This window comes from Polypterus senegalus, chromosome 18 (genome assembly GCF_016835505.1).
Source record: "Polypterus senegalus isolate Bchr_013 chromosome 18, ASM1683550v1, whole genome shotgun sequence".
Classification (NCBI taxonomy): Eukaryota; Metazoa; Chordata; class Cladistia; order Polypteriformes; family Polypteridae; genus Polypterus; species Polypterus senegalus.
Window position 1 is genome coordinate 43,299,063 of NC_053171.1, and position 13,272 is coordinate 43,312,334.

Genomic DNA, 13,272 nt, shown 5'->3' on the forward strand with positions numbered 1-13,272 from the left:
AATGATAAAAAAAGAAATGCAACAAAGCACTAAACACAAAACGATAAATATTCACGACACAGTCCATTATCGCAGATGAAGATGATGGTGATGTAGCTCTAAAATGAAATCCCCTGTAAACAGCCTCCTAAATGTTATGTAGAATTTTATACTACCATGATGCCAATATATGTGAAGATCTGTAAAAGTTGGGAGCTTTCCCAGGTGAAAATGTTTTCAATCTTAGACGAAATCACACAAACAAGCAAGCACAGGGCAAGAACATAAATCCAATCAAAACTGTCATAAAATTAGGGTGTAAAAGTAATTTATTTGTGCAGTGAATCATTGAATCAAAAACACACCACCAATTGCGATCCAGCTGATTTCATATGGCTCACTTTTAAAGCTAGCACCCTTATCTTTGACCCAGAAGCCCTGACAGCTACTGCCAAAGCTGCCCAATGACGCAGTACTCCAGGACTTGATGGGATTTGCAGTCCAACAGTGTCTTCTGCGGTTTTTCCGCAACAGGTCACAAAACTTGCAAAATAGTTTCCATTCAATTATTAATGACAAACCTGCAAATAGACAGATATGAAATCATAAACTCATGAATCGCATGGGCAGAACTCTTAATTGTGTTATTTTCATTGTTTGTGCAGTCAGTTATGATGAATATTAATTATGATCTTTTTAAACGTTGGTGTCAGTATTCAGAAATATGGAGTTGCTATTATCAGCTTTTCTCAGAGAACACAGCCATCACAACTCAGCTTAGGGTGTACTCACACAAGGCATGTTTGTTCTGTACTGAGCGCAAGTGCGATTGTCCCCCTTTTCCTACTCCCCCGCTGGGCTGCACTCACACTGCGCTTAATGTTCTGGGCCCAGGCACACTTTTGTTATGACCCTGTGACTTTGTGTGAAGCCAAAATAAGATCCGAACACAGAGTGACAGCATTCTTGTCAAAATGATTGACCTGTTTTGTGGTTGTTTTGGACTCATGTAGGGCAAGATAACACTCTACAGTCTTACAGATTTATTGAGCATGCAGCGCAATGTTTTACTGTTGTGTCAGATGGCTGGGACTCCTGGCCAGCCGGGATGCCTGGTTTGCATCAGGACCACGGGATCGGAGCTTAGAAGCTCAACTCTGTTGGGGCCCATGGCCACCGCCAGGTGGTGCCCAGATGGTTACGGAGCCATGGACTGTAGCACTTCCGCCACAGCAGGATGTGCTGCCGGAAAACAGGAAATAGGTACACCCGAAGTGCTTCCAGGTGCCCATTCAGCACTTCCGGTTGTAACAGGTGTCTGGTCACACTTACAGGCAATCTAACTTAGACACCATTTAAATATCAGACTACGCCACCCAGTTTATTAAGAGACTGGGAACTCCTGAAATTTCCCAATAATAGCACACAGTGTTCTTTAAATTTGGCGGTGAGTAAACACACAATGAAAGACACAACAGTAATATCAGGAAAACCAACAGTAACTTCTATTACACTAAAAAATAATAAGTACATGAAAAAGATAAATGAACATAAACAAAATCTAACAATGTCAAGAATGAATTTCCTTTTTCTAAAAGGAAAACACACAGTCCACACTCAAAAACAGAATTGGAGGATACAACCTTTAGTGGTGCAGAGTCCAGTTTGTTCTCAGTGTTACCTCAACACTTAATTGTTCAACTATCCACGGATGCACTCTTGTTCACCGGACACTCGTTTCCCAAGAAAAGTTTCGTCAAAATCGAGAAATCCCTGTCGGCGTCTGTTTGTTGTTCCTTTTTTTTCACGCTGGGCTCCTTGTATTGCTGTGACCTAGGCACGCCTTATTTCTTGTCTGCCAGCTTTGCTTGGTTGTTTCATGAGGCTTCCCTCTCTCGCTGGACCCACAACCGGCGTCTCCTTGTAGAGGTGTCTCTTCCTCCCTGGAAGTATTGCCGTCCTTGTGCCTCACGTCGTGCCAGCCACGTACGTACCCTTGTCAGCCTGCAAGCCCCTGTGCTCTGTCCCCTGGCCCCTGGCTGTGTTCTCAGTGGACTGTCCCCGTCCCTTCTGCTGCCAGGAGTTTTTATCTACTTCAGTCCCTGCCATTATCAGTTCTGGACAATCAGATTAAACAATGGTACATTTGCATTTCACAAACAATCCTGACACAATCAGTAACTGGATTATCCAGGATCCTCCAAGGAAGCAGCAGTTCTGTTATCACACGTGGTATTGTTTGTAAATCTCAACCAGCCATAAACTTCAAAATGGTGACACCTTTGCAATACAGCCAATACCTAAAATCTGCAAACAGCCTTTTAACTTCTCATCCCCAGTGCCAACAATGGGTGCCTATTGCCTGTTCATCTGCTGGGTTTTAAATGTAATATTGACATGTTTCTTTTCCTAAGAGAGAAATGGAATGACTTAGTGTACAAAAAATGTCCCCCCTCTGACACTGTCATCAGGGAGCACCTGGAGCATATCTGGGTGAACTATAAAAGGGGCCACCTCACTTTATTTGAGGTGTCGTAGTTGGGAGGCAGAGGATGGAGCTTGCGGCAGTGGAGTGGAGGAGGCAGCAGAAGAGAAGGAGAAGGAGAAAGCAAGAGAGGACTGGATCTAAAAGAGGTGATTGTGCACTGAATTGTGAAAAGGCTGGAGGAGAGAGAATAAAATGTGTTTTGGAACTTGTGAATCTGTGTATCTGTGTGTGTCGAGGCTAGTTCTCCACACTGTTAATCATGCTGCATATGCGAGAAGATTTTTAAGATGATAAATGATGTTAAGGGAAGAATTTGCAACTTTTCTTGCCAACTACAATTCACATTTATGTCTAAAGTGAGGAAAAAAACCTGTCGCATCATTGTCGCCATGTCTGTTTTTTTCGTGTTCTGGCACATTTAGCAATCACACTGTTCCTGAATGCTACTGAACCATGATCGGGCCCACTTCTTCCGAGCGGTCCAGGGCACGGTATGGTTGGCCCAGCAAGGGGTGATCACACTAGTCAAATGAACTAGACTTTCCAAGGTTACATGCGGACAAACGTGCTGGGGCACAGAACAAATTGCCAGTGTGAGTACAACCTAAGACTAACACATTGAAGAGAGCTATAAAACAAGGATGAAGGGCCAAAAGGGCAATCAAACTCCTCTGCCCAGCATTTTTCCATCCGTGTATAGTCGCTGAATAATAAAATAAATGATATATAGGCAAGACTGGCTACACAGGGAGGCATCAAAAACTGCTGCACTTTTGTTTGTCGGAAACATGGCTGACTGCTGAGACATCATATGCTTTCTGTCTTTAGAGGAGATCGGGCTGAACTGTCAGTTAGATTTTAAAATTGTTTCTAAAAATTACTCACCTGACCTAGAACATTTATTGATCGAGTGTCATCCATTGTATCTTCTGAGGGAGTTCTCCAGTGTTTTTATGAGTGTTGTTTACTTTCCCCAAAAGCCAGCACAATCAATGCACTGAACGATATTTATGTTATTATCACAGAATACGAGCATTTACATCCTTTGGGAGTATTGATTGTTGCTGGGGAACTTTAACGAAGCAAACTTATGGAATGTTTGTCCTAAATATCACCAACCTACTCCATGAGGGGTTGCTAATATTCCAGATCATTGCTACATACCGATAAAAGACGTTTAATGCCCACTACTACCCCCCTGCCTTGGACTGTCTGATCACCAGCTGCCAGGTTACAAGCAGAGAGGTGGCGTTAAAAGTGGTACAGAGCTGGACTAAAGAACCACGGGATAAACTACAAGACAGCTTTGATTGTGTAAACTGAGACATGTTTAGAGACTGCTCATAAGACCTGGATGAGTATGCAGACATGATAGGGGGATTTATCAAAACTTGTGTGGATGACTGAGTGCCTACAAAAACAATGTGCTTATTTCCTAATAAGAAACCATGGATCCCAACTGACATCAGCAATATTTTGAAGGTATGCAACATTACATTTTGAAATGGTGATATGGAAACATACGAGAAATGCAGAAGAGCAATCAGAGTGGATAATATCAGTATGGGAGAAATCCCGAGACAGAATTTAGCAGCTCTAACAATTCCTGCAACCACTGGCAGAAATCAGAGATGTTTGCAGACTACAAAGCAGAACCTTATCCAATTTCATCTTCATTTTCCCTTCCAGACCATCTTAAAATGTTCTATACCTATTTCTATTTCTTTTTTGATTGTAACAACAAGCAGCCCTTCATTTGGTTGCCTGCAGAACAACATGTCACATGATTCATCCTTCTTTGTTTCTATACATGACATAAAGAGAACTTTCAAACAAGTTCATGCCCATAAGATATTCAGTCCGGATGGAATTTCAGAGCGTGTTTCAAAAACCTGTAGCAACCAATTAGCTGATGATTTCAATGACATCTTTAATATTTCACTGAAAGAATCTTTTGTCTCTCTTAGCTTCATTAGTATAGCCATTATACCTTGCGGTTGTGTGAGGTTTGACATGAGATCCTAAATAAATGTTGAGGCACCAGCCGGCTCTGTTTAACAAATAAGCAGCATGCGATGGTGCATGCAAAACAAAATACAAGGCTGCTATACCTTCTCAAAGCTTTTCAGATTTTGGGTAGAGCACCATCTCTGTCAAACATTAGTCCACAATGAGATTCTACCTCATGGGAGTGCCTCAAATATACTGAGGGTGCCTTCATTGGGTGTCTTCTCTGTGCTGTGGGAACGGAAAGAGATGATAAAGTTAGTGACAGCGCCCCATCTCGTCCAAACCCCCTCTGTGATATTGCCTAATATGGACAAACCATGGAAGATGGTCCTCAGATGTGCTGGTGTGACACCCTGTGCCTAAGAAATCAAAAAGTGGACAATCTGAATGATTACGGAATGGCGGCACTAACTGCATTCATGCTAAAATGCTTTGAGAGACTGGTACTGGGAAACATTAAACAGAATATTCCAGATTGTCATGATTACCTCCAGTTCACAACCAGAGAATTCCATATCTCTTGCACTTCATGCCATCTTAGCACAGGTGGATAATGCAAAGTCGTATGCTAGTCTTCTGTTTATTGAACGATTATTAACATCTAACACTGTTGTACCAGCAAAGCTTACCCCCAAAGTCCTCAGTTTAGGATTCTTCACAACTCTTTGTAATTTGGCTTCCTAACCAACAGACCTCAACATGTGCAGATTGGCAACATCACATCCTCCATGCTGACCCTCAACATCGGCAATCCACAGGGCCCCGTGCTGTAACTGCATGGCCAGATATAGCTTCTTCTCCATCATTAATCTTATCTATGACCCCACCACCATCACAAGCCAGATCATTGACAATAATGAGACAGCTTACAAAGAAGAAGGGCCTGGTCATAGATTTCAGAAAACCAAGCTGACATCTACATTGGGTAGGATGCTGTTGAAGGAGTATGCAGTGTAAAAGTTCTTGAAGTGAATATCAGCGATAAACTTAAGTGGGCACAACACATTTGTCACTTGTCACAAATGCTCAGACATGTGGGGGGGAGCTTACTTTTCTTCATCTGTTCTCATAGAACTTTACAGGTACAGAATGGAATCATCTGCACTGGCTGTGTCACAGCCTCATAAGGCATTTGCTCCGCTGAAGATCAAAACACACTGCAGAGACAGGTGATGGTAACACAGAATATTACCAGCACTGAGCTGACTTATGGCCTGGACATATACGAGGGACATTCAAAAAGTTTCAGCACTTTTTTTTAACTCTATTTATTAAGAATTTCAAAAATAAATTATATAATGTCACACACTTGCGCATGGGAATCAGCTAAGAGGCTCAAAAGATGGCCATTCCTCGCCTAATGTCCCTGTGGACTGTATTATATACTGACCCCTGGGATGGAGCTTGCGCCTGGTCCCCTTGACCCACAACCCACACCCCACGCCCAGCCACTTGGGTTCGGTACGTTTCCACCTGGGCCCTGAAGGGTCGGAATTCTTTTTTCAGGTCCAGCTCCTGATTTTTCATGGAGTCGTTTATCCTGCCGACTACGCCACTGTAAATGATCCACACAACACGGAAAGAGGATTGGGGGCAGCCGCCCGTATACTTGCAATTGGTTGCCAAAAATTTGGATGTGGTTCAAATTGATATTGATCAGTCCATAAGAAAGAACAACAAGAACAGGAAAACATGGCACTTACTGTATATGTAAGGTAGCCTAGAAATGTTGGCATCAAGTAGGAACTGGAATTGATGTCTTCAGGGCCGGGCCAGAAATGACATGGCCGGAAGTGACGTCATTGGAGTCCGAACCAGAAATGACATCCTTAGAGCCGGAAGTGATGTCGTCGGACCCAAGCGGAATTTCCCATGATTGGTCCGCTAATGGGAAATAGCAAGGATTAGTGCACTCTGATATCCCCTGGTTTGAGTGAGGAATTACTGTCTTTTGAGTCTTTTAGCTGCCTCCTATGGTCACGTGTGGGACAATAACTTTTCTACGTAGTCAACTTCGTTTGTGATTCATTTTTCCCAGCGTCGTACCAACTTTTTAATGCCCAATTACTACTACTCCAGTATTCACCATTTCCAATGAAAATATAAAAGTGTGGAAACTTTTTGAACATCTCTCGTACAAATCTCACTGACCTAGAAAGGCAAACAGGATAATTAAAGTCTCAGCCTTCAGGCACTGCCACTTCTCCCACTCCTACCTTCTGGTAAACAGCTCAAGGCCATTGGCACCAGTAGATTCAGGGGCAGCGCCTACTCACAAGTCATAAGGCTTCTAAGCAAACAATCATAGGAGTAAATATTGTAATTTGACAAGCAGATGTGTATAAAAATATAGTACTTGTAGACACATTTTGTATATATTTTACATAATTGTATATACAGCATATGTTGCATGCTATGTATATTTTAATGTATGTATTTAATTTCATTTATTTATTTTTGTTTGTATTTTTATCATCATGCAAGTATGCACACATTACACTAAATCTGACTTGACATTACTGTAATTATTGGCAGCTTTCAGGCCCAAATTCACATATGTCCCTTTATCTTCTCTTCGTCTCCATTTAATTCCACATAAAAAGATGCCCCCCCATCCAACTGACCCCACCTTTGAGATAAACATTGTGGCGGATGGCCGAGGCCCTTACCTGGCCGGAACGCCTCTGTAGTGGAAGGACTGAGGAAGAGAATATATATTCAGGGCATTACCCCCCTGGAGCGATAGATGGAAGCCGCTCTTGGGTTCCGTGGGTGCCGCCAGAGGACGTTGCAGAAACGGCTGAAGCACTTCCAGGTGCCCTGTAAAAGAAGCCAGCTGCCACTACTCCAGGAGCCTGAGTCGGGAGGAAGCGGACAAAGCTTGAGGGAGGAGTGGAGGAGGAAGAGAAGAGACAATTAGAAGAAAGGGACTGTGTATTTGGTGTATTGGTACTTGTTGGTACTGTGCTGGATTGGTGGGAAACGAGGGAAAAGCATTTCTGACATGTGTTGTGTGCTGGACTTATGCTCTGTGTCTGTTGTGTTGGGTGTTTGGGGAGCTCCGTGCCCCCTGGTGATTAACAACAGTTACACTGTAATAGTGAGTCAGGTGGACATGCCTGAAAATCTTTGAGGTGGGAATGTAGTTGAACCAGAAATCTGAAATTGGCTTCCAAGGGGAGCATACAGATTGAAAATATATACGAGTGCCTGATGAGATGCCCATCCATTCCAGTAGTTTTAGGAACCTTTTCTTCAGACCACAGGGAGCCAGAAGGAGATAGAAGAAAATGGTGACACAGATGAAAAACCAACAGGACATTAGAACAATGGAAAAATATTGTAGTTATAGCAAAAACATTTTTCTTACAGACACCATTAAGAAATTCAAATCGTCATATTCCAAAACCTATCCAAAAAGTTCCACAAAGCATACTAGAAAGACAAAAATAAATGTACTTTGAAATCATATAACAGTTAGGGATTTCTTGGTTCTTTGGGCTTTTGTTTGGGCTTTGATTTCTGATTTATAGCTTAACCCTTTATTTTTGGTTTCTTTGTTATTTTGGTTTTCTGGTTTTGCATTCCCCTGACCAGATCTTTTGCCGATGTCTATCTTTCTTTTTGTTGCAAAAATCTTCAAAATCATTTTGTGACTCATAGCTCCTTCATTTCCAAGTCCATTTTTACAACGCTTGTCCTTTTGGATGTAATTTTATTTTCCATCAGATTACAACAGATGGACATGCTAGGTCCTTATGTACTCTGTTGGAAAGCTAAGGATATTGAACAACTAGCACTGAGATGTTGCTAGAAAATGAGGTCAGCTGTTGGCCTGTACCAATGTAATGAAGAGAAAATGCTAACATCCAAAATAGTATAAAAATGAAAGTTTAAAATATGCAGCATTATACGTACATATAATCGTATAACTGTAAAATAGGCATTGTTATATGTATTTGACTCAGTCCCAAAACAAAGGACAATTCTGAAGCAGAAGCTGTAGGCATCAGAGGTAACCTACGCAACTGGATCTCAAGTTGGTTAACTGGCAAGAGGCAAAGAGTAAAGATAAGAGGAGAATGCTCCACATGGAGTGAAGTCATCAGTGAAGTCCCTTGTGGGTCTGTCCTTGGACAATTATATTTTCTGGTTTATATTAATGACATTGATTTTGGTGTAGTTAGTAAATTTGTGAAATTCACTGAAGACACTAAAATTGGAGTGATATCAGACACTGAGGAGGCAGGACAAACAATTCAAACAGACTTGGACAAGCATCAGAACAGGGCAAAGTCTTGGAGAAATGCAGTTTAATGTAGAAATGTGCATTGTACTACATATAGGCAAAAAAACATTAATTGAAAATAGAAGATGGGAGACACTCTCCTCATGGTGGGAACCTCTGTAGAGGATTTAGGGGCTTATGTAGTTACATTTTTATCATCTAAACAAGGTACAGAAGCTATTAAAAGGAAAATAAAATGTTACATTATATTTTTCTATTATAAAAGAAAATCTTGAAACGAGATGAGACTATTGCCAAGAGATTTTTTCAAGTCTTGCGAGATGAGACTATTGCCAGGAGATTTTTTCCAAATCCCAACCTCCTCTCAATCATTTACAGCTAGCAGCCCATGCCCACAGTCCTCTCACCTCTCATTCATGTGAATGCTTTTGTCAGACACAGTTTCCCTTGTCCTCAGCTCAAATTTTTACTTTTTCCTCACTTTAAGTTCCCAATAAATGAAGACATATTATGCCCAAATCTTATTGAACAATTTCATCCCGAAGGGATTTCAACAGAAGAAATGTGTACACGGGCAATCCTAGCACCAAGAAACAATGAAGTCAAATGAATTAATGCAAAAATTGCGCATGGTTACATGGCAAATTGGTTAAATGCGTATCAATAGACTATGCTGAAACAACTGGTGGTGATCGTTCGGAAGATGAAAACATCAATTTACAATATCCTGTAGAATATCTACAACTGGTAACACCATTCGGTCTTCCACCGGCCAAATTACTGTTGAAAGAAGGATGTATCATAATGTTATTGAGTAATTTATGTCTGAGTGATGGGCTATGCAATAGGACAAGATTAGTTGTATTCAAAATTGTACAAACAATTCTGGCATATACAATTTTAACAGGCAACAAGAATGGTAATGTACTACATCTTCCGCGGATAACATTAGACGCCAAAGGAGATCTTGATATGCCATTCGTATTAAAACATTTACAGTTTGCCATTAGAATAGCTTTTGCTATGACAATTAACAAATCACAGGGACAAACATTCGAAAAAGTCGGTTTATTTATTAGAGAGAAAGAAACGATATTCACTCACGGGCAGTTATACGTTGCATTGTCACGATGTAACTCCAAACATGGAATCAAAATTCAATTGTGATTTTGATGAAAAGTTAATTCCAAATACTGTTTTTACTGAAGTTTTACAGTAAAAGTGTAAGTTTAAAAAGTATTTGCATGTTAATTTTAAAGCCAAACACAACAAAAACGTATAATGTAATGAATACCTCTAATACAATATGAAACATATTTTTACTATGGTTAATTACTCACTGGAATGTAAAATAGTTAGGTCTATTATGCATATATAATGATTTCCCATGAATTCCCATCCGGCCGTTGGCGAGCAAAGCAAGCAGGGGGCAGAAGAACCCTCTAGTATAATATTTAATAGGAAATGTTGAATATAAATTGAGGGACATTATGCTTAGAATATATAGTGCATTAGTGAAACCACATCTGGAGTTTTATGTGCAGTTCTGGTCACCATGCTACAAAACACATAGCAGCACTTGAAGCCGTGCAAAGGAGAGCAACCAGGTGCATCCCAGAACTTAAGGCCATGTTCTACTCCTGGGGTGGCAATGTATTGTAGTGGTTAAGCCTGAGATTGTGGGTTTATATTCCCATAGTGACAATGTGTAACCATGAGCAAGTCACTTGACCAAGCTGAGCTCCAATTGGAAACCCAAAAGAAATGTAACCAATTGTATCTCAAGTGTTGTAAGTCACCTTGGATTAAAGCGTCCACCAAATAAGTAAATGTAAATGTACTCTGACAGACTCAGAGACTTAATCCTGTTTAGTCTTGAGCAGCAGAGACTGTGTAGGGACCTCACCCAGATCTTTATAATCCTCAAAGGCATTGATAAAGTAGATCCAGAAGAATTCTTTCAGTTTTTTAGGTTGAATCACATAGTCGAGGACACCATTGGAAATTATGGGGAAGTGCATTTAAGACTGAAGCCAGGAAGCTCTTCTTTACACAATGAGTTGCGGGAATCTGGAACAAACTACTGAGACAAAGAGTTGGAACAGAAATCTTGTCAACGTTTAAGAAGAATCTGAAATATGGGGACAGCTTAGCCATTAGCTAAAGAAACGAGCCTGACGGACTGAATGGTTGCCACTTTTTTTTCATGTTCATTATATATACGCTAGGTTGGTTTTAGTAAAGAACACTTGCTGTTTAAGTTTGTACTGATTTGCTAGCCTACAAAGCTCAAGCTTACCCATCCTGCTTTGTGTTACTATGGATCTCTGCCTGTAAAGGATTTTGAAGAACACAATTCTCTTTGAAGGTACTGAAATGCATTTAATGGTAGTTTAGTGCAATGGTCAGAATATTGTAACTGCAGCTTGCCAAGGGAAATATAAGAAGCTTAACTGAATTGTTTTTTAATCTTTCTCCTTCCCTTCCTTCTTTTTGGTTTTATATCAATGACTATTTATTTTCTTTAACATTTAACTTCTATTAATAACATTTCTAATCTATGTTGGTAATAAGAACTCACCAACTTTAGTTGAGTGCAATTGGGCATCACTACTGATATTACAGGAATTAAAAGAAAACAGATGTTTAAAAACTCGCAGAGCCCAGTAAGAGGTCACACAAAGGCATAGAAAACCAGCGCCAGCAACTGGGGGAACAGGGAGAAGGTCAAAGATGTCGCGGTCAAGTACTGTCATATTCTCCGATGTTTCCATGGGAAGCATCTATTAATGGACTTTATGGTTAGAAATATCTGTTTGCAAATGCTGTTGTACTCAAATAACAAATAAATAATATCTTCTAAGTGTTAATGTGAAAAGGTACCCTTGTAATGATTTTAAAGCTGCAGCTTCTCAGACTGCCACTTATAAACAATTCATTTTTCGTGACCTTTTTTCAAACCAAATCTTTTGAATGCTTTTCCGTGTCTTTCAGAAAACTTGATGGGTACCCTGACACATCTCACCCCTGCTCCCTAAGGGGTCTTCACTATGCTCCAGGCTTTTCTGAAGGTTTTAGTATCACTCTTGTAACATGACTACCATTCTATAAGTAACTTATATAGGTGCCTAAAATCCCTCACTTTGTGGCACTATTAAGGTTAACAGAATATCAGTAAATAGTATTGTGTTTTTTAGTTTAATTAAAATTTAGTAATATTTTCAAATTCATGCCTAATTTCTGCAGAGCTTTGCAGCACATGTGTGAATCACAGTTTGCTTCCTTTTAGCTAATTCTGCATGTCTTCAAATCTGCTGATCTGCTTTTTCTGAGGCAGTGAAATCAGAGCCGGCTCGAGTGAAAGTATCGGCTATATTTGGGATGACAGGCTTTTCTTAGATTTGTGCTATGAAGGGTCTCTGTGTTAGACAACGGGATATTTTAGACTTTCAATCCCTTTTGCCAAAATTTCACAAATCTGTTAAAATGTGAAGTGCTGGTTTTATCGTTACTGTGGGCTGCTGCACACTTTGCTATGTCGTATCTTACTTCATGATTGGCACTCTGTGCTTGCACACTTGACAGCGGGAAAAAAGTGCAATGAAAGTGCTGGTTAACATCACAATAAAAGAGCCTGAGCAAAAACAATGGATCTAAAGCCGAAGTCTCATTACACGACTTCTAGTTGGAGGGGAGGTCAAACGTGACGAGTGCCGCGCTTGCTTTGTCACCCGAGGATGTCAGGTTGTACAACAAGAAATTGCAGGGTATGTTATATTAGACAACCGCATTACGACTTTTATGCACAGTTTCACTTTTCCAAAGTAACACGAGGTTGCCACTTTTTCTGACAGCCATTAATGAGCTGTCAATGAAGCTGGTGCCCGTGTGAAGGTTTTGTAGGTACGGCGAGTTCACCAGCAATCTCAGCCCATTTTTTCTTTTTTCCATTCAGCCAGGTCCATAAAACATGAGACATCAGACAGACAAGCCTCTCTTTGGTCTGTGAGGTTCAAAACACCTGCATTCTTTATTCCTCATTACTGCAATTCATGTATTGTACTCCCGGGTGGTCCCTGATTGGTTGTCAGATTTTGCATGAGCCCACCTCTGTGACTTAAGTCTGATTTGTCGGAGTGAGCTGCAGACTCATGCGACGGAGTTGCTGGGTATATCATACTACATGACTACCCCGACTCACTAACATTATGTAAATGAGGGCTGCCACTGGAAATTACTGAAGAAAATGTGTACATTTGATGTTTCCTTTAGTTGACTGCCAATAATATGAGCAAAGAAATTTCAAATAAATATTTATCCAAAATCAAACCAGATTCATTTTCATGGCAATGGAGAACATAGCCTATCCTGTCAGTGCCTGCCCTAAGTGGAGTGCAGGTTCTTTGAGGGGCACACTCTTGCACACCCCTAAATTCACTCCATCAAAGTTGACAATTGACCTTGCCTGAAGGAATCTGCAATTCAACTGCAGAACAACTGACAGTAACGTGCAAAGCGTATTCAATCACCCTGGGGATGTCGACAT

General features: G+C 40.7%; 1 long non-coding RNA gene across 1 annotated transcript; it reads right to left on the reverse strand.

Moving 5' to 3' along the window:
* Window positions 1–303: 303 nt before the first annotated feature.
* LOC120518616 lies at window positions 304–7,312 on the reverse strand. Its single transcript, XR_005631262.1, has 3 exons — window positions 7,147–7,312; window positions 4,579–4,705; window positions 304–560 (listed from the first exon to the last, which is right to left on the reverse strand). It is a non-coding gene; the product is annotated as an uncharacterized LOC120518616 (long non-coding RNA).
* Between the last annotated feature and the right edge of the window lie 5,960 nt (window positions 7,313–13,272).